Source organism: Elaeis guineensis, chromosome 1 (genome assembly GCF_000442705.2).
Source record: "Elaeis guineensis isolate ETL-2024a chromosome 1, EG11, whole genome shotgun sequence".
NCBI lineage: Eukaryota > Viridiplantae > Streptophyta > Magnoliopsida > Arecales > Arecaceae > Elaeis > Elaeis guineensis.
Window position 1 is genome coordinate 11989272 of NC_025993.2, and position 27004 is coordinate 12016275.

Here is a 27004-nt window from a genome sequence, read left to right on the forward strand (position 1 = left end):
CTTTACAACATGTAAGAATCCCCACACACTAACACCAAGATAATAATAATTTAAAAATAACATATGAACAATATCAAAGAGAGAACGTAAATCATGAAATCTCATGTAAAGTATTCGATATAATTTAATATCAATGTATATAAAAATATGCATCATATATCATCAAATATCTATTTTTTCAAAAGTGATATACTGCATATGTATAATTAAGTAAAACCTCTTTTACTTAATTATGATTCTATGTTTTACCATCCATATATCATGAACTTGATCCAGATCAATTAACAGTTATTTTTAGGATTTTGGACTAATCACAGTCATACTTCAGCCCATGATTAGCAAACTATAAACCATGCTTCAGCCAATAGTAGCAATCTATGATAATTGCGCTTCATCCTACAGTGGCAAACTATGATAACCGTATTTTAGTCCATGATGGCAAACCAAAATAATTGCACTTTAGTCTGCGATGACAAATCAAGAATATCCGCATTTCAACCCATGATGGCAAACTCATATACCATGTATCTGCTTGTGTCAGGGTTATTCTCAGTACTATATATCTATCCATGATGGGTTATTCTCAGTACCATATATCTATCCATGACGGACTATTCTTAGTGTCACATTCTTGCCTGTGATGAGATTGTTCTCAGTTTAACATGTTTAGACTAAATATCTCTTTTTTGATCATCAATTTTATTAAATCTCAATTATGCCAAGGGAGTATTGCATCATATTATGTTCTTTTTAAAAATCTCAATAGCTGATATCACAATCCAAACTATCTGAAAAGCCATCATTAAAAATATGTAGAAAGTAAAAGTAGTTATATCGACAATCACATATCCATCAAAATCGATCATGAGAAATCAAAACTATATGATGCAGAAGTATCCAGTCCAGTGGCTAAATCCAGCCATCAAAAGCCTTGTGGGGTTCGGAAAAGAGAGGAGGAAGGAAAAGAGGATATCAATATCTTAAATCTGATGATGGATTGATGGTGGCTCACCAGAAATACTCTATGGAAGGAATCCTCTATTCTTCATGACTTCACCGACGATTGGCTGTGGATTTGAGCGACGCATTAAGGATAAGAGGAGAATTTATAGGCATGAATTTTAGGGGCATCGCCAAAGTTTGAATGCCCCTAGGATCTCTAAGGACCCAGATTTTTAAACATTTTCACTACACAAATCTCAAAGCTCATTAAAAAAGAAGAAGAAGAAGAAGAAAGAAAGCAGAGAAGAGGACTCCTGGAAGGAGTCCACTTCTTCTTCCCTAATTCCATCGAAATCGGGGTCGGGAGAGTTGATTAGGGTTAGGAATGTCATCTATAAGAACTCCCTCCCCTCCCTTGGATCTCCATCTTGAATTTTTTGAAAAATCATTATGAATCATCAAGATTTCTTGGGGTTTTTCCATGGGTTGCCGCTAGGGAAGAGATCACCGAAAATCTCCTATGGCTCCATCGAACCATGGTAAGTCCTTCCCTTTCCTCCTTTTTCTTTTTTATATCGGTCATCTCCTCTCATCGTCAATGCTCGGATTGGAGCCAGTGGTCATTGGATTGACCTTTAAATAGGGCAGCCCCTGTTTTGTTTTTGGTTTCACCTTTTGCTGCCGACAATAGTCACCGTTGGGGGCCATCATTGGGGCCATGGCTTCACCGCAATTGGGAGCCACGATGGATGGCTGGCCTCGATTGCCCATGGCCATGCATAGAGAGGGACAACAGGGAGCAAAACCCCTATTTGAAGAGAAGAAGAGGAGAAGATAGGGCTCTTCTCTATCTTCTTTGGTTTATTTTAATAAAATAGTTCTTTTATTAGTTGGCCAATTAATTAGTTAATCAATTAGTTATTTTCCTTTTAGATGGATTATGGAAAATTCTAGAAAAAAATTTTGAGATCGGGGGTGGATCTGATGAATCCCAATAAAGGGTTCTAGATGATTAATTTGATTTATTTAATTTATTTTAAAATATTAATTTCAATATATAAAAAAATAATTTTTTGGACAAGAGGACATCGAGTAAGATTCTTGAAACCTAGATTTTAAACCTAGTGAGTTTCTCTCTCTATTTTCTCTCTCCAAACTTTCCTCTCTCTTCATGGATTTCTATCTCTAGGAGTTTTATAGACTAGTAAAGGATCTAGATACGTAGATAATTCAGATCAATTAGTCGACCCTAGGAGAGATCTTGGATTTATGGTTCGTTCATCATAATTTTTTATATATGATTTTTGTATTTGACCCTGATTATGTAAAGAAGCAACTGATTGCACAAGAAGATGTCAAGCGAAATATCTTGATTCCAAATTTATAAATTGAAGAGTTCATCGATTTCTATATAGGACAATCATCGATAGAAGTAAGATTCTTAGACACAAATATTGATAAATATATATTTATTTTTTTTCACTGCATGATTTGGTTTCTCGTGACTAATATTTATTTTATGTTTACTGGTATGATTATTTATATATTCTGTAACATATGTTTGTATCAAATAATGATGACTTTTTGAATGGTTTGAATTGTAATACTGACAATAAGATTTTTGAAAAGAACATAATTAATACAATACTTTTTTTGGCATAAATTGAACTTAAATAAATTGATAATCAAAAAGAGATATTTGGACTAGCCATAAACTGAGAATAGTCCATCACAGGCAGGAACGTGATACTTGAGATTGGCACCGTGGGTTAGAGCATGGCTAGTTGTTTTGCCATTACGGCTAGAGTGTAGCTAGTATGGTTTGCCACCGTAGGCTGGATTGTGGATATTCTGAGATTACCATCGATGGATGGAAGCATGGCTAGTATGGTTTGCCATCGTAGGTGGAATCATGATAGTATGATTTGTCATCATGGATGGGATCGCGGATATTATAGTTTGCCAGTCACGGACGGAATCGTGACCATGATTAGTCCATGACCCTAAAGATAACTGTTGATTGATTTGGATCATGTTCATGACATGTGGATGATCTAACATGAAATCATAATTAAATTAAAAGGAGTTTTAGTTGATTATATATGTACAATATTTGACTTTTGGAATAGATAGATATTTGATGGTATATGATGTATGTTTTTGTATATATCGATATTGCATTATGCTAGACACTTGATATGAGATTTCGTGGCTTATATTTTCTTTTGATACTGTTCATATATTATTTTCAAATTATATAATTATTATACTGATGTGAGTGTGTGGGGATTCTTACTGGACTGTTAAGCTCACCTCTCTCTAATTCTCTTTTCTTCTCAAAGTTGTAGGATGCTCATGATTGGCTATGGTTTGGATTCATGGATGAACAGATGAATAGATAGAGCATTATTGATATCTGATTGGATGATTAAAAGAATTAAATTTGTAATCATGCAAGTGTTATCAATTGTTATAAAAATTAGATCATTATTATTATGAATATTGAGGTGTTGTAATAAATTATAAGGACTTGCACATTCTTTAGGATTTTGCCCTAAAGAGTGTGCAGCCATCACGTATTTAACTCGAATATTGGATTCAGAGCATGATATAGTGGTATCAGAGCTTAGATTTAAGATCACTAGGGACTCTAACATAAGTAACACAAAAGTTTGGATAATGATCAATAGAGTGTGATAGATAATATCATAGCTTAGGTTATGATCACTAAGGAGTGTGCGGCCATCACGTATCCAATTCGGATGCTGGATTCGAATATGACAACATGGTATCAGAGCTTAGATTTAAGATCATTAGAGACTACATAAGTTATACAAAGCTTTGGGCAATGATCAATAGAGTGTGATAGATAATATCAGAGCTTAAGGTTATGATCACTGAGTGTACGGCCATCACGTATCTGATCCGGATGCTGAGTTTGGAGCGTGACAGAATTCTTCTCCCAATCAGACTTAGAAGAGTGAAGAAGGATTCCTTTAAGAGCCCTCTTCCATTCTGTTTTCTTTTAATTCCTGCTTTAAGATTTGTGCAGGGAAAGAAAACATCTGGGTTATTACCAGCCTAACTTGGAAACAAGTGTAGCCTTTTTTTTTTCTACCAAAATGGAGGTAGCCAACAAGTGTTGACTTGTTTGCAGATTTATATTATGGAAACATTTTCTTTATCAGACTTCGTGACCACAAATGTTTGAAATGCTTTGCCTGGTGTAAGGACTGAATCTTCAGCAGAAAGAATGCAGGTTCTTGGATTTACCTTAGATATATAGGAATAAACCTAAATGATTAAGGCTTCGTTTAGATGTTTTAAATATCAAAATAGCCTGGTGTAAGGACTGCTCCAACTCTGCCAATACCAAAAGAATGCAGCTATTTCTTTCAGTTTTGTAACGATGAACACTGTTCTTTTTGAAAAAGGTAAATGGATAGTAGATATTGTTTCCCAATACACTTGCTGATTGTTTTGCAATGATATTGTCACGCCCCAGCCCGAGATCGCGAGCAGGAGGTCGCGGAACTGCCGCATACTTATGAAGAACTCTCTCCATAAGCATGCAAGGCATCTCATCACGATATCAATGCATCACAGCGAATAAATTCAAATAATTATTATTTAACTTTAATTCAAGTAATTAAAATAAATATCTTACATCCGATAAAATTTTACTAAAAATAAAATAATAGATCTAAGTTCAATGAAGTTGACAATGCTAAATCTCGCCTCTAAAAGCTCTGTCCCAATATTTCTTCCCACGCTCGAAATTAATTATCTGAATCTGAAAAATAGAAAGAAAGGTAATGAGCTAGACAGCCAGTAAGTAACAAATATCTCAATAGATATTTCAGATATTATATAATTTTTAAGAACAATGTTGCAATAAACATAAAAATATATTTCATGCTGATTTAATGTAAATCTAATATTTTCAAATATTCATATATAATAAAATAATAATAAATTGATTCGATTCAAAACACTCGTAACTCAACAGCTCGACTATGACCAACGTTTAACCCCATTGCGGGGTCCACAGAATACCAGCGCACAACCCCCACTGCAGGGTCCACAAACACCAGCGCACAACCCCCACTGGCAGGGTCCACTGAGTACCAATGAATAATCTCCATTGGCGGGGCCCACTGAAACATAGTTAGGCTGAGAGCATAAATCGATTCTGTATCAAACACTTTGTATCATAATATATCATAATTTTTCACTGAACGTGTGCATAATCGACATACCATAATATTTCAAAAGTACTTTTCTTTCAAAACATAATTTCATAAATCATGCATAATTTCAGAGAATAATTATTTATTTCAGAATAAATATGAAATATCTCGAGAAGATGATTCATTACTTACCTTTCATGAAGCACTGAATGAACAGATCGACTAACTTCTAGGAGATTCTTCCGTGCCTATTATCTAAAATTATATTTTTATATTAATTTTAATTCAAAATTAAATCTAAACAAGTCCAAATTAAAATCTCACTTAAAATCAGACTCTTCTCTAAACTCGATCAAAATCATCAAATGAAGCCTTACACTATGTAATCTAGAGGAATAACTTTAGAGAGAGAGAAATCCATCAAGAGAGAGAAACAATCTAAAGAGAGAAAATTCTAGAGAGAGAAAATAGAGAGAAAAGTTCAATTCCAGAGAGAGAAAGTAAGGGTTCAGACTGAAAGAAGAGAGAGAAGAGAGAGAAACTCTCTCTCTCATTTATTTATTTATTTATTTATTTATTATATATATATGTATATATATATATATTTTATTATTATTATTTTTTATTATTTTTTTTTTCTTTTCTCTTCTTTTTTCTTCTTTTTCTTCTTTTTTTTTCTTTTTTTTCTTTTCTTTTTCTCTTTTTCTTCTTTTTCTTTTTTTTTTTCTTTTCTTTTCTTTTCTTTTTTTTTTTCTTCTTCTTCTCTCGGGCTCCATCCAGCCGAACAGGGATCGGCAGTCCCCCTGGTCCTTCAGGCCGCGGCCTCCACGGCGGAGGCCGGCGGCAGAGGGGGCCATTCCCCCGATCACGGAGAGGCATGGCCGGCGGTCGATTGCAATCGCCGGCATCGGAAAATCCAAGGAAAAGAGGCCAAAATAGGGGTCTCTTTTTCGACCAAGAATCGCGACTCCCGTCGCCGGCAGCGCGCACAAGGGCACGGGAGGAAGGGGAAGGAAGAGAGGAAGAGAAGGGGAACTCACCTCGGCCTCCGGTGACCCCACCGGCGAGCAATCACGCGAGAACAAGAGGAGTGTCCGCGGCTCCAAATCGAAAAATAGGAGAAAGAGAGGGGTAAAAGGGCCGATGATCGGCTTCTAGGGAAAGGGGAGGTCTTCTTATAGAGGACCTAGGACTTCGAGAGGTCCTAGGACTCCCAATTTGCCCGGGTCTCGCCGGAGAAGAAGACTCCTATCGGGAGTCTTCTTCCGATTTTTCTCTGTTTTTTTTTTTTTAAATGGGCTTGGGTCTTAGATAGTTGGGCTTGGGCTATAAATTCTTCACCCCTAAAAGAAATTTCGTCCTCGAAATTTTTCATACCTGTCACTATTGTATTGGAAGCCTGTGCATTCTGTTGAGTAAGCGCATAAATTTTCTCTGGTTTTAGAAATCTGTCCACCCCCCTTATGTTGTCCTTCATAAGTTTTTTGGCCAACTTGATTTTCTGTATTTAGCGGGCAGCTAGCAATTTTATGATCCATCTGACCACATTTGAAACAAGCACTGTATTCCAATAGCAATCCTTGTCTGCATGATTTTTGCCACAACTGGAGCACTGCTCACCATCAATCTGTTGAGTCTTATTGTCTATTGCTCCTTAGCTGTTCTTTTGATGTTTTTATTATTCTGCCCTTGTGTATCATTTGATTTTGCTCTCTTTCTTTGCTTTCTTTCCTTTCCATGCGTTCTTCATTGACTTCTCTTTCAATTATCAGTGCTTTGTTTACCACATCGGCATAATTGTCAATTCATATGGAATCACTTGTTTTCAATCTCAGTTCTCAGTCCATCTCAAACTTATGAACACGTTCTTGCTCACCATCCACTAATCTCGAGCAAATTTTGCTAACTCTATAAATTTTGCTTCATATTCAGTCACACTCATACCTTTTGCTTCAAATAAATAAACTCTTGCTCTTTCTGGATCCTTATACTCCGAGAAAATACTGATCATAGAATGCAATCCAAAATCTTTTCCAGGTAAGTATTTCGCCATTTTGTTCATACTTGTGCTGTAGTCGCTGACACCAGTTGTATGCTTCTCCTTGTAGTAAATAAGCTGCATATCGAATTTTTCTTCATCAAGCACTCTTGGACAGCGAAGGCCTTCTCCATCTCCATTATCCAGTTATCAGCCTCTAGAGGTTCAGTAGTCCCCTTGAAAGCTGGAGGAGCAAGCTTTTTAAATTCTGAAATATTGTTCCGTTGTACTGGTTGCTCTCCATATTGTGGTGGTGGATGCTGATGTTGTTGTGTATCTCGTTGTATCTGCTGTTGTTCAAGCATTTGCTGCTGTATTTGTTGTTGTGCTTGTACCATTTTGATTAGGGTCTGCATTAACTGAGCCATATCTGGTTCTTACATGCTCTCGAAGTACTCCCATTAGGATCTACGACTCCCTCCTCCTGAGGGGTGCCACTAGTCAGATGGGAGTGCTACCATCCCATGGTTGTGATGTCTATCTTGCAATTCCTTGAGTAGTTCTTGTCATTCTACGGGGAGGCATGATAACCTTGTAGTAGTAAAATCTTATTAGATTCATTTATCTGTTTGTTAGGATGGGTTTATTATGATGCTCATACTTTATCGTCCCAATATTTTTAATGTTTACCCACCTACACTCATACTATGTCTAATTCTATGTGTCATAATTTATCCACTTATGCTCTGATACCATATTAATTATCACGCCCCCAGCCCGAGATCGCGAGCAGGAGGTCGCGCAACCGCCGCATACTTATGAAGAACTCTCTCCATAAGCATGCAAGGCATCTCATCACGATATCAATGCATCACAGCGAAATAAATTCAAATAATTATTATTCAACTTTAATTCAAGTAATTAAAATAAATATCTTACATCTGATAAAATTTTACTAAAAATAAAATAATAGATCTAAGTTCAATGAAGTTGACAATGCTAAATCTCGCCTCTAAAAGCTCTGTCCCAATATTTTTTCCACGCTCGAAATTAATTATCTGAATCTGAAAAATAGAAAGAAAGGTAATGAGCTAAACAGCCCAGTAAGTAACAAATATCTCAACTAGATATTTCAGATATTATATAATTTTTAAGAACAATGTTGCAAATAAACATAAAAATATATTTCATGCTGATTTAATGTAAATCTAATATTTTTAAATATTCATATATAATATAATAATAATAAATCGATTCGATTCAAAACACTCGTAACTCAACAGCCTCGACTATGACCAACGTTTAACCCCCATTGGTGGGGTCCACAGAATACCAGCGCACAACCCCCACTGACAGGGTCCACAAACACCAACGCACAACCCCCACTGGCAGGGTCCACTAAGTACCAACGAATAATCTCCATTGGTGGGGCCCACTGAAACATAGTTAGGCTGAAGCATAAATCGATTCTGTATCAAACACTTTGTATCATAATATATCATAATTTTTACTAACGTATGCATAATCGACATACCATAATATTTAAAAGCACTTTTCTTTCAAAATATAATTTCATAAATCATGCATAATTTCAGAGAATAATTATTTATTTTCAGAATAAATATGAAATATTTCGAGAAGATGATTCATTACTTACCTTTCACGGAGCACTGAATGAACAGATCGACAACTTCTAGGAGATTTTTCCATGTCTATTATCCAAAATTATATTTTTATATTATTTTAATTCAAAATTAAATCTAAACAAGTCCAAATTAAAATCTCACTTAAAATCAGACTCTTTCCTAAACTCAATCAAAATCATCAAATGAAGCCTTACACTATGCTAATCCTAGAGGAATAACTTTAGAAAGAGAGAGAAATCCATCAAGAGAGAGAAACAACTTAGGGAGAGAAAATTTTAGAGAGAGAGAAAGTTCAATTCCAGAGTGAGAAAGTAAGGGTTCAGACTGAAAGAAGAGAGAGAAACTCTCTCTCTCATTATTTATTTATTTATTTATTATATATATATGTATATATATATATTTTATTATTATTATTATTATTATTTTATGATTATTTTTTTTCTTTTCCTTCTTTTTCTTCTTTTTCTTCTCTTTTTTTTCTTTTCTTTTCTTTTCTTTTTCTCTTTTTCTTCTTTTTCTTTTCTTTTCTTTTCTTTTCTTTTCTCTTTTTTTTTCTTCTTCTTCTCTCGGGCTCCTTCCAGGCCGAACAGGGGATCGGCAGTCCCCTCCTTTGCCGGGCTGTTCAGACCGCGGCCGCCACGATGGAGGCCGGCGGCAGAGGGGGCCACTCCCCCGATCACGGAGAGGCATGGCGACGTCGATTGCGATCGCCGGCGCCAGAAAATCCAAGGAAAAGAGGCCAAAACAGGGGTCTCTTTTTGACCAAGAATCGGTGACTCCCATCGCCGGCAGCTGCGCACAAGGGCACGGGAGGAAGGAAAGGAAGAGAGGAAAGAAGGAAAACTCACCTCGGCCTCCGGTGACCCCACCGGCGAGCAATCACGGCGAGAACAAGAGGAGTGTCCGCGGCTCCAAATCAAAAAATAGGGAGAAAGAGAGGGGTAAAAGGACCGATGATCGGCTTCTAGGGAAAGGGGAGGTCTTCTTATAGAGGGCCCTAGGACTTCGAGAGGTCCTAGGACTCCCAATTTGCCCAGGTCTCGCCGGAGAAGAAGACTCCTATCGGGAGTCTTCTTCCCGATTTTTCTCTGTTTTTTTTTTTAAATGGGCTTGGGTCTTAGATAGTTGGGCTTGGGCTATAACAGATATCGATCTTGTAACTCTGCCAATACACTCGTTGATTTTTTTCCCAAATACTTTGATCATTGCAACTGATTAGGATGCAACTGTGAGTTTTAGGTCTGTTCTAGTCTCTCTCTTCCCCTTGGTACTTCTAAGTTGGCATGCCAAGAGGTCCCAACTCAACATTCCCGTAACTATATAACTTGATTTCTCCGTACCCATCCCTTGCTATGTATCCATTCTCACAAGCTTCTCACATACACCCTTCTTCATATCTAATTCTAGCTCTACTAAATGACAAATCTAAGATTTTTTCTTTTTTCCTCATAACTAATCTTTTTTGAATGCCAAATCCTTGACGTGTATTGACTAAATTTTGATACCTCAAATTTTGGCTTGCATATAATCTCTAAAAAACCTAAATAACTCTACACCTTTCCCTAAATACCATAATATCTACACAAATATTATTTATCTACACCATTATAATTCATGTTGCTATTACTATACTTTTGTAATTTACCATGACCAATGGTTTTTCTATTTTTCTTTATCTTGGATTAGATCCAAATCTAGACCCCATTTGTCCCGAACTTAGATGCACGGGGTTGTTCAAGGATCATGGTTGACCTAAATTAATCCAAATAGATTAAAAGTTATGGATTTGACCCAATTCTCTGATTGGTTGTTGGACTTGCTCATGGTCTAAAATTGTGACCTAAAATAAATTTGAATGGATCCGAGCCATGCATGCTTCTCAAGCTGAACATGTCCATTGCATTGCCTAATATCAAATTACTACTATTGATCACTTATCATATGTTAGTACACTTTCCCACACATGACATTCCAAGATTGTGTGGTATAAGGGATATGTTGTGCCACTTAGCTCCATCTATCGCTCTACCAATTACTATCCTAAATACAAGAGTAGTGATTATTGAGCATGGCTTGAATTTTGGTATAACTTGGTTTATCATCCAATTCAACATTTGGAGGAGGCAACTCAAGCAAATTTTTCATGAGGTTTGTGGTTGTGCGGATCTGACCTGTTTTTGAACTTCAGTTGCCTATTTAAGTATTTTGATCTTTCTCATTATTTAAAGGCTTAGTGACTATATATTGTAACCATGCTTTTTGTTATTTATATGGTCACATGTCATAAAGATTATTTCTCATTCTCTTTGTACTTCATCTTATGATATAGTGAAATCTCTCTCCATCTTTGTCCATAGATGTAGGCTAAAGACGAATCATGTAAATCACTGTATTTTATTTTCTATATGTGATTGCTTATTATTATTTCAAATTTTATACTAATTAACATATAATCTTGCAACAATGATCTGAAATATGATTTGGTGTGCAATCTCTAGTATTATTTTTCTAGTTATTATCCTTGTTGACTTACTACATGAGCTATCAACTAACCTTTCATGCTAGAGAATAAATCTATTGGGGTACTATCTTGTTCCATGGCTCACTATAAACATTTACTCTCTCACGCCCGCGTGCCACACCACCCCACACCCCCCTCCCCACTCTAATGATGAAATGTTTAGAAATTTCAAATTAGCATGCAAATGAATTTTTAGCCCTCAACAGAAGTCCATTTCAATGCCTGTGGTGATCTGATATGACAAGAGTAAAGATAATTCTGCATATATAATAAATGGTGAGGTCCCTATAATACATGACACCTTAGATTGAGTACTTGCAACATTTAGGGAAGAGGTGAAAATGATGGAATCCTTATGGCTGGCACCTATGACTGGCTTGATTAAGTTGCAGCTAGCCGCAGATATGAGCATAGGAGCATGGAGTGGAATTAGCTAGACATAATTTCCATGTGACAATGGTGGAATCCCAATGATAATTGGAGCTAATTTAGATCACAACTGGCTAAAAATATTACCAATGAGTAAAGTAATCTGGGTACCTACACTCTCCTGAAATGTGTAGGCAGCATGGGATGTTGATTTGCAAGCATCATCCCATTATTTGCAACTTGTTTAGCCCTGACTTGTTCATGAAACTTATTCTAAAAGTGTTATCATGGTTAGATAGTACCCTTCACTTGTATAGAATTTCTTACCTAATTGGATGATGCTCGAAGAGGTGACTATGGTCATCATTTCCTTAGATAAAGACATTAGACGGACCACTGCTATCATGCCTCACATAATTCTTAACAATTTTCTCAAATTAAATGCTAAAGTTACTTTATACCCATGACAGAGCTGTAATCAAATCATACCAACTACTATAATCTACTGGCGAGGGCCATATATCGAGCTACTATAATCCACTGACAAGGATCATGTGCCAAGCTACTGTAAGCACTAGCGAGAGCTGTATGCCAGCTACTGTAACCTGCTGGTGAGGGTCGTGTGTCAACTACTGTAACCCATTAGCAGGATTGTACATAGCTTTCTAAGAGCCCATATAGTCATACTTCTTAAATCATGTTTTTTTAAAATATATGTTCTTACATTGTAAATAAATAAGTTGAAAGATAATAATGACTTTATAGAATTCATAATCCAAAAAAAGAAACAATCATGAAGTCGGTGTTTTCATAACAACTATATAGATTTTCACAAATATAGGGTTCATAGTTCATGAACAAACCATTAATATTGGAATACCCATAAAATCATACTTTTCATGACAATGCATAATTTGCATAATATCATATGCTTAATCTTTAATTTAAGAAAATATAAAATCATCAATGTCAAATATTTTTTTATATTTTATAAAGTCTTAATCATTGAAAGTATGCAATGATTCAAAAATAAGTAAAAGTGTCAGGGTTACTTACCTTGTCTATTTTAGCCCTTCAAACTTCACTAGATGAATTTATCAAACCTATTTAACATATTAAAAATATAATCAATTTTTATTCGATCGATTCAATTATAAAGAAAAAAGACTATAGATTAGGCAGTTAGTCCAATAAGTTGTCCAATGATTGGGACAATTCAGGACCTCTTAGCCGAAGGTCAGATCTAAGTAACTCGATCAAGGAATCGTGAAGCACAGACTAGATCAAGATCGAGATTGACCAATAAGATTTATCAATAATAGATTTCAAAGGTACTCAACATGGTCAGGATAATCGCTTGGACAGACTACACGGATATCAAAGTAGTTTCAAATCTCTTTAGAAAAATCAAATTCATACTAGGGTCCATAGAACAGATAGAAAGAGAGGGTAAAGAGAGAAACCCTAAAGAGGAGAGAAAGAACTCTTCTCTCTCTTTCTTTTTTTCTTTTGCTTCTTTTCTTCTTCTTCTTTTCTTCTCTTCTTTTCTTAGTTGAATAGGAGAGCAAGGGGCCGGTGGTTCATGACCGGAAGATCGATGATGCACGTAGTAGATGGCTGACGATAATGGGGCAGGGGATGGCTGGTAGCAAGGATCAATCAGTCAAGAAAATCATGAAAAAAATGAAAAATAGGGGTTTGAGCTGTTCTTGGATTTTCTTCATTTTTGGCTGTTGTTTGTTCACTAACGACTATGACTTCACTAGAAAGCATTGTAGGGTGTCTGTGGGACTTGACCAAGAGTCTGGCATCAAGAGGCAATGGCATCGATGACTAGACAAAGAGGAAAAAGAGGACCAAAAAATAGGAGAAGTGGTGGAGGTCTTCCTCAATCGATTTCTGGCAAAACCAATGGCCGATGGTGGTGGTTGAGCACAAGAGAAGAAGGGGAAGAGAGAGAGGAAGGATCGGGGCCTTACCTTAGCTTCAGCAGTATCAATAGCCCCGATTTATGATAGGCACAAGCACAGGGGGCTACAACTTCAACAGGAGAAAAGAGAGAGAAAAAAGTGCGATGCTTGCCAGTAGAGGGCTTTAAGGGGAGAGGATTTATTTATAAAGGATCTCCTAGGATTTCGGCAGCCTTAGGCATTCGATTTCATACTAGATTCAATGGGGAAGAAGATTGATGGGAGTTTTTATTCCTTTTTTTTTTAAAATTTTTATTGGGACGACTTTCACATTTGTGCTTAGATAAGGTTATCAAAACTGCAATGTGATTCATGGCAAACTTTGCAACACAACTTGCATACGGATACCCCATTTTGGCCAAATTGTTACAAAGAATGAGTCAAATAGCCAAAATTAAAATTTGGACATATAGCTTCACTTCTTTTTAAATTCTTTGCAATTTAGTAGATGAACAGTGAAGAAGTAATGATGTTAATAAAGGAAAAAAAATGGATGTACAGTGAATGATATGCATGGACCATATAGCTAGACTTTGAATGAAGCTTAAATAACATGTTCTTTGTTTGACTATTATTTTATAAATATATTTTCCACACAATAATGTGTAAGAATATATGTAGGGGTTTAGGTTGTATCTTTCACATGAAAGAATAATTATCTTCTTTCACAATATCAAACATTGGATCACTCTCTATACGGATCTCATAGCACTCCAAACTCTTTCATTGATCATCTGCATGGATGTTAAAGTGGCTATTGTATGATCCAATGGCAAATGTATGTGAAAGAAGGTGGATCCTCCTTGCATGAGAAAGATAACCCCTACCCTATATGTATGTGGCATGGGAGTGCACGTAAAGCATAGAAAGATAGATGGATGGAAGGAGATACGAGGACCAGTTCTGATCTTCCATTGAGCCAACCTCGAGATCATTAATTTCCACCTTCCAATTACTCTTATTTCCCCATTTGCTGCTCATCTCTAACCTCAGCAGTGGATAGGTAAAAGAGTGGTAGAGCCTTCCATTCAAAACAACAGTTGGCCATTAGCTGTGCCTTCTCCTCGAATTATTTTCTTTTGGTGGCAGAATTCTCAACAATTAGCAAGCAGGTTTCCTAGCTATAGTATTTGATGGATATGTCTTGGTATGTTATGGCTGCATTTTTTCTATATTTTTTATGTTGATATTGGGAGAGCCCAGCTATTTGATGCACTTATCAATGCATGATAAACTTGTTGACTTTTTTTCTTGATGATGCTTTTACTAAAATGCATACTTAATTAGTGATTTTTGGGTCTTGGATCATCTCTCCTTTCTAATTTTAATTCTATGATACTATTACCATCCTCCTCTACTATTTTTTAGATCTCCATGTATGTTCATCAATGTTAATGTATATATCTTATATATTAGTCTAGATTCATTTTGTGTAAATTAGGTAAGATTTTGTGATTGATTTTCTATACAATTATGTACAAAAAATCCTGTATTTTCTAATTTTGATTGATTGATTTTCTATACAATTATGTATAGAAAATCCTATATTTTCTAATTTTGGTTAGAAGTGTTGGGAATAGTATCCCAAAGCCAATCGTCAACCTGTTGACGGTTGTGCTCCTTTTGTATTAGTACATGAATTATAAATAAATAAAAATTATTTTGATATTTTTTTCATCACAAATGTTTCATCTTCTAATGAACTCCTGTGTTGTGGTGAAGTCCTTAGGACTATTTAGACTCGACAAAGGAGGATTTGTCGCTTAGTCCTTAAATTGTTCGCGATCAAATGATACGTTGTTACCAAGGACGACAATATTTATCGAGCATAGGTCGTTGTGTGCCATATGGGTTGGTTGTCCTCATAACCAAGGAGTATAAATGTTCTTCGACCTGAGACCGCCATGGTGACTTGCAAGCAACTCACTGCACTTAGGCAATGGACTACCTGAATTTCTAATTCAGTGACGGAAGGCTGCTGGGTGTAGTCAAGTACTTGACTTGTCGGTGCGTGTGTCAAGATGGGATTGACCACTCCAGTTTAGGAGCTGTGTACAGTCGTGTTTCAATTTAGCAAAATCTTGACTAGGGTAGTCCTAGTGAGGAGTCACAGGACTAATTGAGTTGAGCACGATTCGGATGATCTCATCAGGGTTGACAGTTTAACTCTGAGTCGTCCTAAACACAGGGGTCAAAAGGGATGAATTATACGGTAACCATATTCACGTAGGTTCTGAATGTTGCGATTGTGACTATTCGACCTATTCGATCGTCAGGTACCATTGCTAGATGGTCACTTCGATTAGTACAGAAATTGGTTCCTGTGCTACCGGCTTAGTTCGAACCTGCGGGGTCTCACACATTAGAGGTTCCTTTCTGATCTGATGGCTGATTATAAGTCTTATGTGTCTGGGACTCTATGATTGAGAATTAGGATTCTCTGATCATGAGTTCCACATATTTTGGGTACCGGGGTCAAAATTTTGAATTTCAAATTTTGAATTTGAAATTTGAACTCTTTGATCAGGGTCTCATATCGATGGTCTCTGATGCCTAATTGCCCATCGGATTTGGACTCAATATTTATGAGAGGTTTAATTAGTGATTTGATCACTAATTAACTCAATTTGATTGAGTAATTATTTTTAGATCAAGTCTAATTGAATTGGATTCAGTTTGGATTGACCCGATTAGGTTAAGTGTTGATCTAATCGCTAAGGTGGCTTAGTCCCTGATTTGATTAGGGGTTAGGTTTAGTTAATTCCTGATTTGATTAGGATTTTATTGAGCCTAATTAAGCCTAATTATGTTGGATTTAATCTGGTCTAATTGTGCTTAACCTATTTTAATTAGGTTGGCTCAATTTGAATCAAACCACCTTGTTTTAAATTCTCTGCTCCATCCAACTTCCTTGCGCCCATTTGAATTCACGAGAAGAAATTTTCTCGTGAATTTTCTCCCATGCAAAGCTCTATCACGCCCATGTTTCTGTGTGCCAATTATTTGGATTAACTTGGTTTGTTACCCATCCAAATTCAAAGGGGTTTTGAATTTGAATGGATAACCAAATAACCATGCGCCAGCTTATCCTCGTTTGTGTGCCCCATATTCCACACGAGAAATAGTTTCTCGTGAAAGTCTCCACGCACAAAAAAAAAGAAAAAAAAAAGGCCACGCCATTTCTTCTTTCTCATACAAATGGATGAGGATAAGATTGGTTGACACTTGAATTCAAATTTGATTTGAATTTAAGTGAGCAACCACCTCTTCTTATCCACTCACATGCTTTCAACATCTCTTGTGATATTTTATAAAATGAGAAAGGGAGGGGGCATGGGCAATGAAAGAAAGAAGAGATAAGGGGCGTGGGGAGGTTCTGGAAAAATTTTGAAGTGTTCAAAATTTACCGAGAGGAGAGAAAAAGGAGAGAGAAGTGGGCGCAGGGTTTTTGGTGTGTACCCTAAGATTTCTATCTAGGATTCGGGAAGTGAGATTGGTGTGCCACGAGTGTCGTGGGTCCACCAAATTTTAGGGAGAGATCCATCAGCCTCTCAACCAACCATGCAGACAATCCAGAGCATCCAAAGAGTCAGCACACACCGATCGAAGGAGTTCGATCAACATCAGCCATCAAAAGGGTGAAATCATGAACTAGCATTCGTGAGGAGCCGATTAGACAGGATCTTCGTGTGGATGATCCACAGAGGCCAGACACTAGTGTGGCTGCGACGTGACGTTCCGAGCCCCCCGATGATGATCAGATTGCAGTGATCGACTACCCGTAAAAGGTGATGTGTTCTGAACACAATACAGTAAAAAGTTTATTATTTCAAATTTGAATTTTAAATTTAAATGCATGTTGTTGTATCATATTTAGATCTTAGTATAGGGTTAATTAGTATTAATTAATGAGATTAATTAATAATTTTACTGTAAAATAGTAATTTTGAAAAGTTTTAAAATTACCATTTTGCCCCTGCACTGAATTTTCGCTTCAAATGGTATCAGAGCATGGTTCTAGAATATGATATACATATGCATGCGTAGATTAAGGTGTAATCTATAAGTTTAAATTTAAAATTTAAAATTCTAAATTTGAAATTCAAAATTTGAAATTTGAAATTTGTTAGAAGTTTCAAATTTGAAATTCAAAATTTGAATTTTGAATTTTGAAATTTGAATTTTGAAATTCAAATTTGGTTGAAATCTCAAATTTGAAATTTGAAATTTAAAATTCAAAATTCAAAATTTAAAATTCAAAGATTGAAAATTCAAAATTTGAAATTTGGTTGAAATCTCAAATTTGAAATTTGAAATTTGAAATTTAAAATTTAAATTTTGAAATTGGTATATTCAGATATACTTGATCCAAGTAGCAAGTAATCTAATTGGGTTGGTTGCCATGGCCGTCCGGTCATAGGAGAAAAGTAGGGTTTAAAGGCCCTCTCTTCCCATTCGATGGGGTCTCCTATGGTGGTAGGGGTGCCGATGCAATTATATCCCATACCGATGAAGCAGCGAAAGGACTTAATTATAAAATTTATCATAAATCTGTTAGATTAGATCTAAAAAAAAATTTATGATTTATTTTGAGTTATTTTCTGTTATGAAATGAGCAATAGGATTGCTGTTTATGAAATGTACTGACCCGTTTGTGAAATGAGTCAACACATTTGGTGAACAGAAAATAAAATCTTTCAAAATTTAAAAATTATTTTCAAAATACCAAACCCTGACCCATCAGCCCAAGTACTTAATTAAAAAATTAAGTGTTGTCTAGTAGGTCTAGAATTGTGAATTAAGACCTAAGACAATTGCATAAACTTGTGGGTCAATGGATTAGATGAATTAGGTCCATAATTGGGTTAGACCTAAGGTTAGCTTAAAAAAATGGACTAAATGGAGTAATTGGTCAAATCTAATCAAAAGTTGAATTAGAGTAGGTCAAGGATACTCTAGACTCAACTTCAATAGTTGTAGTTGAATGGATCCATGTCTTTAACTAGACCAAGATGGACTTAATTCATGGCTACGCGGTGGAGCCCTATTTACTAAGTTGATCAAAATTAAAACTAATGAACTGGTTGGTGTCTAAGGTAAGTTCGGCAGTTTTGACCAATGGTTCTTAAGCGGAAGCTACTCGCATTGATTCGATCATTGACGAGTTAATGGCAAATCCCCACCACTGATCTCACTTACCTGGCCAATCTGGTAAGTTAGATTTTGATTAGATCACTTGATGATTAGAGCTCACCCATGTCATTAGGTAAATCAGTGTGACTGATTTAGGTGCTCCTAATGCCAGCTTTAATTAAATCCTTTTTAATCTGACTTGGTGAAGTCAGTGGGAGGATTGAAATTGACTGGATGATTTCTTCTCTACTATCCTTTAATAAAATTTAAAAAATTATTAGGTCCCTAAAATGATTAAGTTATAATGATAACTAAGTCAATGCCTCCCATTAAGTGAGTGATAATGAGTCCATTAGTTCAATGATCATTGGAGGCCCAAAGGCCTGGTGCTCATTGGCTAATGGAATTATCATTCATAATATGATAATTTGGTTGAGTCTTTTTGATGGTGGTTAGGTTGGCCGGCCAAAGTCGGGCCTGATCATTTATTGGTCTGATTCACCAAATTAAGTCATATTAATGGTTGGACCTAACCAGATCTTTTCAGTGGAAGCCAAAGCCTACTGATTAGGTTCTGAGGCAAAATCAATTACTAGAAGTTGTTTAGAGAAACAATTGGTTAAGAACCTATCCATAGATGCACATGGGTTGACCAACCAAAGTTGGGCTCGTGTGTAGTCTGTGTGGATTCTAGTACCCATTAAAGAATTAAAGTAATTCCTCGAATTGGAGGTTGAGGCTACCAGTTCGTAAAAATATTGGAAAAAACTTTAGACTAAAGTCCAAGTCTTTAGTATTAATTTATGTACTAATAGAAGTCTAATTTTCTTTATACAACTATGGCCACTACTCTGTCGCTCTGGTCATTATTAGATAATGACAAGCTCATGGGACCTAATTTCGATAGCTGGTATCGAAAATTGAAAATCATCCTTGAGCATGAGCGGATCCTTTATGTAGTAATGGATCCAGCACCTAAGGAGCCAGCTCCGAATGCTAGTAAGACGATCCGAGATACTTACCAGAAGTGGCTCAATAACCGCACCATCGTTCGATGTATTATGCTTGCAGCAATGAATGATGAGTTCAGCCACAGGTTTGAGAACGCCCAGCCACAGGAGATGCTTCAAATATTGAACGACTCTTTTGGCACGCCTGACGATGTTGAAAGGCACAAAACTAGTTGTGCCATTTTCAATGCTCGGATGAGGGATGGGACCTCAGTCACTGATCATGTACTGTACATGATCGAGATGATTGAGCGCCTAAGCAAATTGGGTTTTCCTCTGCACTAGCAGCTCGATAAGGATGCGATCCTTAATTCCTTGTCCAAGTCCTTCCTCCCATTCCTTACTCATTTTCGAATGACAAAGCCTGCAGTAAACTACCACGGGTTGTTGGGGTTGCTGCAGAACTTTGAGAAGGATCACCAGCTCCATAAGGAGTCGGTGAATATAGTGGAAGGATCTTCTTCTCATCATCGACCCTTTGGGAAGGGGAAGAAGAACAAGAAGAAAAAGAAGAAGGTGCAGCCTCATACTGGGACGGTTGCACAGGGTCAGACCAAGAAGTGCAAGCCCGACCAGAGCCAGGCGGAGTGCTTCTTTTGCAAGAAGCAGGGGCATTGGAAAAGGAATTGTCCTCAATACATTGCCTCCCTGGACCCGAACAGGCTGAAGAAGAAGCAAGATAATTATATGATAACTCCTTGCAACTTTTTCATTTGTGATACTATTGCCTGGGTATTGGATACCGGAAGCCCTTATCATATTTGTAATTCGATGCAGGGTCTGCAGGTCAGTAGAAATTTGATGAAGGCGAGAGGTTCCTGAACGTTAGAGATGGAAGTAAAGTTTCAGTTCTAGCTTTAGGAATCATGAGTCTTGTAATCAATTCTCGTAATGTAATTCTGAGTGAATGTCACTATTGTCCAAGCTTTTTATTAAATATTATTTTGTAGGCCTTTTGGCCATGTACGGTTATGATTTTTTAATAAAAAAAATATTTGCAATATCATTTTGAATGGTGTTACAATATTTGTTGGACAATTAAATAATAGAATTTACTTACTATCACAGTCTGTTAATGTGGTTCAAAACTTCGGTAAACGCCCTAGAATAGATAATGTGTCAGAAGTCTACCTTTGGCACTGTAGGCTAGGTCATATCAATAAGAACAGGATAAACAGGTTGGCTCAAGAAGAAATTCTTGAACTTGTGATTGTGAATCACTTCCAACCTGTGAGTCTTGTCTTCTTGAAAGATGATCAAGTCACCTTTTACTGAAAAAGGTGAGCGAGCCAGTGAACTCTTGGGTCTGGTACATTCTGATGTATGTGGACCTATGAGCTCAAGTGCAAGAGGTGGATATTTCTACTTCATAACCTTCACAATGACCTATCGAGGTATGGGTATGTCTACTTAATGAAGCATAAGTCGGAGTCGTTTGAAATGTTCAAACTATTCGAAATGATATAGAAAAACAAACTGGAAAGTGTATTAAAATTCTTCGATCTGATCGAGAGTGAATACCTTTCCAATGAGTTTCTGACGTATCTAGGGGAGAATGAGATTCTCTCTCAGTGGACTCCTCCTGGAACACCACAGCATAATGGTGTGTCTGAAAGGAGGAATCGGACCTTATTGGACATGGTTCGATCCATGATGGGGTTTGCTGGTCTGCCGATCTCCCTCTGGGATATGCGCTCGAATCGGCTTGTTACCTTCTAAATAGAGTTTCGAGTAAGTCTGTAGCCAAAATGCTATATGAGATATGGATAGGACGTAAGCCAGTACTCTCACACCTTAGGGTTTGGGGGTGTCCGACTTATGTTAAACGTTTAATTACAGACAAGCTTGGACCTAGGTCTGACAAGTGTAATTTTATAGGGTACCCAAAAGAGACCAAAGGGTATTATTTCTACCTTACTGATGAGCAAAAGGTGTTTGTCAGCCTTAAGGCAATCTTTTTAGAAAAGGAGTTCCTTAGTGAAGGAACTGTTGCCTCTAAGGTCGAACTTGACGAAGTTCGACAGGTGAAAAACCGACACATGTTACTGAACCTGAACCGATTTGATTAGATCAGATCCGGAGCCCATTGATTATGCACCCTTAAGGCGGTCTGGTAGAGTACCACATCAACCGGACAGATACTATGGTTTCTTGGTCCGGGATGGGATCCTGTCGAACTTGATGAAAACGATGAGGACCCGATCACCTACATGGATGCAATGCAGAGACCTGACTCTGAGAAATGGCTAGAGGCCATGAAATCCGAAATGGAGTCCATGAAGGTCAACGATGTGTGGACATTGGTTGACTCACCCGAAGGAGTGAAACCCATAGGGTGTAAGTGGGTCTTCAAGAGGAAGAGGGGCACAGACGGAAAGGTAGAGACCTATAAAGCCCATCTGGTTGCCAAAGGATATCGTCAACGTTATGGTATAGACTATGACGAGACGTTTTCTCCTGTGGCAATGCTCAAATCCATTCAGATTATGCTTGCGATAGCTGCCATCTAGACTATGAAATCTGGCAGATGGATGTGAAGACAGCTTTCCTAAACGGAGAGCTGGACGAAGAGGTGTATATGATACAACCTGAAGGGTTCACATCCACAGATGAGTCTAAGGTATGCAAGCTACAAAGGTCCATTTATGGACTTAAGCAGGCATCTCGGAGTTGGAACATACGTTTTGATAGGACGATCAAAACGTATGGCTTCGTTAAGAACGGAGAAGAGCCCTGCATTTATAAGTGGGCTAATGGTCCAGTAGTAGTATTTCTTGTATTGTATGTGGATGACATTCTCTTAATCGGGAATGATGTCCCTGCATTACAGGGAATAAAGATTTGGCTATCGTCACAGTTCTCCATGAAGGATCTGGAGAAGCTTCCTACATCCTAGGGATGAGGATCTATAGGGATAGATCCAAAAGGTTGCTTGGCTTATCCCAGTCCACGTACATTGATACTATGCTGAAAAGGTTCAGCATGGAGAATTTCAAGAAAGGCTATCTACCGATAGGCCATGAATTTCTCTCTCGAAAAGGGATTGTCCGACAATACCTCAAGAGAAGAGCGTATGGGTAGGATTCCATATGCTTCGGCAGTGGGATCTATCATGTACGCCATGACATGTACATGACAGATGTGGCATACTTATTAGGGGTAGTGAGTAGATACCAATCTGATCCAGGGAGAATCACTGGAAGGTTTTTAAAACCATCCTGAAGTATTTAAAAATACTGAGGACCAGTGGCTTGTATATGGTGAATCGGACTTGAGACTTATAGGGTTTACAGACTCTATTTTCAGTCTGATCGCGATGACAGCAAGAGTGTCAGGATTTATTTTTACCCTTAATGGTGGGCTGTCTGCTGGAAGAGTTCCAAGCAGCACACTGTGGCTGATTCAGTATGCGAGGCGGAGTATATTGCTGCATCAGATGCTGCCAAAGAAGCGGTGTGGCTGAGAAAATTCATCACCGAGCTCGGAGTAGCACCCTCCCTTGTTGGTCCAGTTTTGCTCTACTGTGACAGCTCTGGAGCCATTGCTCAGGCGAAGGAACCGAAGGCACACCAGCGGACAAACATATTCTGCGCCGCTACCATTTCATCCGAGAGATCGTGGATCGAGGTGATGTCGACCTTCAGAAGATCGATGGGAAGGAGAACCTGGCCGACCCATTCACTAAAGCCATTGCGGTGAAGGAGTTCAACGACTATAAGCCGAAGATGGGTATTAGATACTGCACCAATTGGCTTTAGGCCAAGTGGAGATTGTTGAGAATAGTATCCCAAAGCCAATCGTCAGCCTGTTGACGGTTGTGCTCCTTTTGTATTAGTACATGAATTATAAATAAATAAAAGTTATTTTGATATTTTTTTCATCACAAATGTTTCATCTTCTAATGAACTCCTGTGTTGTGGTGAAGTCCTTAGGACTATTTAGACTCGACAAAGGAAGATTTGTCGCTTAGTCGTTAAACCTGTTCACGATCAAATGATATGTTGTTACCAAGGATGATAACGTTTATCGAACATAGGTCATTGTGTGCCATATGGGTTGGTTGTCCTCATAATCAAGGAGTGTGGAGACACTGGTATGACATACAGGTGAGATGTAATGGTACATCTACACTGAACGTGACCGACTCTGGAGCTATTTCTGCTGTCAAGATTTGCTTCGATGGGATATGGGTATAAATGTCCCTCCGATCTGAGATCGCCACGGTGACTTGCAAGCAACTCACTGCACTTAGGCACTGGACTACTTGAATTTCTAATTCAGTGACGGAAGGCTGCTGGGTGTAGTCAAGTACTTGACTTGTCGGTGCGTGTGTCAAGATGGGATTGACCACTCCAGTTTAGGAGCTGTGTACAGTCGTGTTTCAATTTAGCAAAACCTTGGCCAGGATAGTCCTAGTGAGGAGTCACAGGACTAATTGAGTTGAGCACGATTCGGATGATCTCATCAGGATTGACAGTTTAACCCTGAGTCATCCTAAACACAGGGGTCAAAAGGGATGAATTATACGGTAACCATATTCACGTAGGTTCTGAATGTTGGATTGTGACTATTCGACCTATCCGATCATCGGGTACCATTGCTAGATGGTCACTTCGATTAGTACAGGAATTGGTTCCTGTGCTACCGGCTTAGGTTCGAACCTGCGGGGTCACACACATTAGAGGTTCCTTTCTGATCTGATGGCTGATTATGAGTCTTATGTGTCTGGGACTCTATGATTGAGAATTAGATTCTCTGATCATGAGTTCACACATTTTGGGTATCGACGTCAAAATTCTGAATTTCAAATTTTGAATTTGAAATTTGAACTCTTTGATCAGGGTTTCATATCGATGGTCTCTGATGCCTAATTGCCCATCGAATTTGGACTCAATATTTATGAGAGGTTTAATTAGTGATTTGATCACTAATTAACTCAATTTGATTGAGTAATTATTTTTAGATCAAGTCCAATTGAATTGGATTCAGTTTGGATTGATCCAATTAGGTTAAGTGTTGATCTAATCGCTAAGGTGGCTTAGTCCCTGATTTGATCAGGGATTAGATTTAGTTAATTCCTGATTTGATTAGGATTTTATTGAGCCTAATTAAGCCTAATTGTGTTGGTTTAATCTGGTCTAATTGTGCTTAACTATTTTAATTAGATTGGCTCAATTTGAATCAAACCACCTTGTTTTAAATTCCCTGCGCCACCCAACTTCATTGCGCCCATTTGAATTCATGAGAAGAAATTTTCTCGTGAATTTTCTCCCACGCAAAGCTCTCTCACGCCCATATTTCTGTGCGCCAATTATTTGGATTAACTTGGTTTGTTACCCATCCAAATTCAAAGGGGTTTTGAATTTGAATGGATAACCAAATAACCATGCGCCAGCTTATCCTCTTTTGTGCGCCCCATATTCCACACGAGAAATGGTTTCTCGTGAAAGTCTCCACGCACAAAAAAAAAAAAAGAAAAAAAAAAGCCACGCCATTTCTTCTTTCTTGCACAAATGGATGAGGATAAGATTGGTTGACACTTGAATTCAAATTTGATTTGAATTTAAGTGAGCAACCACCTCTTCTTATCCACTCACACGCTTTCAACATCTCTTGCGATGTTTTATAAAATGAGAAAGGGAGGGGCATGGGCAACGAAAGAAAGAAGAGATAAGGGGCGTGGGGAGGTTCTGAAAAAATTTTGAAGTGTTCAAAATTTTTCGAGAGGAGAGAAAAGGAGAGAGAAGTGGGCACAGGATTTTTGGTATGTACCCTAGGATTTCTTCTAGGGTTTGGGAAGTGAGATTGGTGTGCCACGAGTGTCGTGAGTCCATCAAATTTTAGGAAGAGATCCATTAGCCTCTCAACCAATCGTGCAGACAATCCGGAGCATCTGAGGAGTCGGCACACATCGATCGAAGGAGTTCGATCAACATCAGCCATCAAAAGGGTGAAATCACGAACTAGCATTCGTGAGGAGCCGATCAGACGGGAGCTTCGTGTGGATGATCTGAGAGGCCAGATACTAGTGTGGCTGCGACGTGATGATCAGAGCTCCTGACGGTGATCAGATTACGGTGATCGACTACCCGTAAAAGGTGATGTGTTCTGAACACAATACAGTAAAAAGTTTACTGTTTCAAATTTGAATTTTAAATTTAAATGCATGCTGTTGTATCATATTTAGATCCTAGTGTAGGGTTAATTAGTATTAATTAATGAGATTAATTAATAATTTCACTGTAAAATAATAATTTTGAAAAAATTTTAAAATTACCATTTTGCCCCTGCACTGAATTTTTGCTTCAAGAGGCCCTATCTATAAATTGGAGCCTTTCATTATACATTTGATTATCACAAAAAAATATATATATATATATACACACACACACACATATAAATTCTCTCATTTTCACATGGTATCAAGGCCTTAAGAGAGATCTTCATTCGAAGGATTTTCTGGTGATTTTTTGACTTCAATAGAAATTTATTTTCCAGTGGGTTGTCTTACGAGATCAAGATTCTTTAGCCATCTTTCTAGAAATTTGACATTATAGAAAGGTCCGGCATCACATTTCTAGTCCGTCATTGTAATTTGGCCATCAAAGGCAACTGCACATGCCAGCCCTTCAGAAGACCCAAACTGCTCGCATGCCCGCTATGTGCAACAGAAAAGTAGTTCACGTCATCCTACATGTGTCAACCATGCCATCGCCATAGTTCACTATGTCTACATAACTCATTACTGATGTTTTCTAACCTATCCAAGTCATCCTTGATGGGCACAACTATAATCACCAGGCACATGCTATGCGTAACTTTCTTAAAGATAGAATGCTATGGAGATATGTTATTGGGGACAAACAGAAGCCACCAAAGGATGACAAGGAGATAGATAATGCATTTGCTAATCATCTTGAAACTTAGGATGCAGCTAATCACCATATTATCACTTGGTTTGCAAACACCTCAGTTCCTTCCATTAGTATGCTATTTGGAAGGTTTGAATTGGCTAAGGAGACTTGGGATTTTCTTCAGCATCAATATTCATCCAATGATTTTGCTCAATGATATCAATTGACATGTGACATCTATTCTTTGCACTAGGAGCATTGTGGGTACATTCGTGATTTTTATTCAAAATTGAGTTACTTGTAGGATCAATTAGCATTGTGCAAACCTTAATAGAATTGTGCTAAGGATGCAAAATTATTTTTGGAATATCATGATAGTTTGAGAGTGATT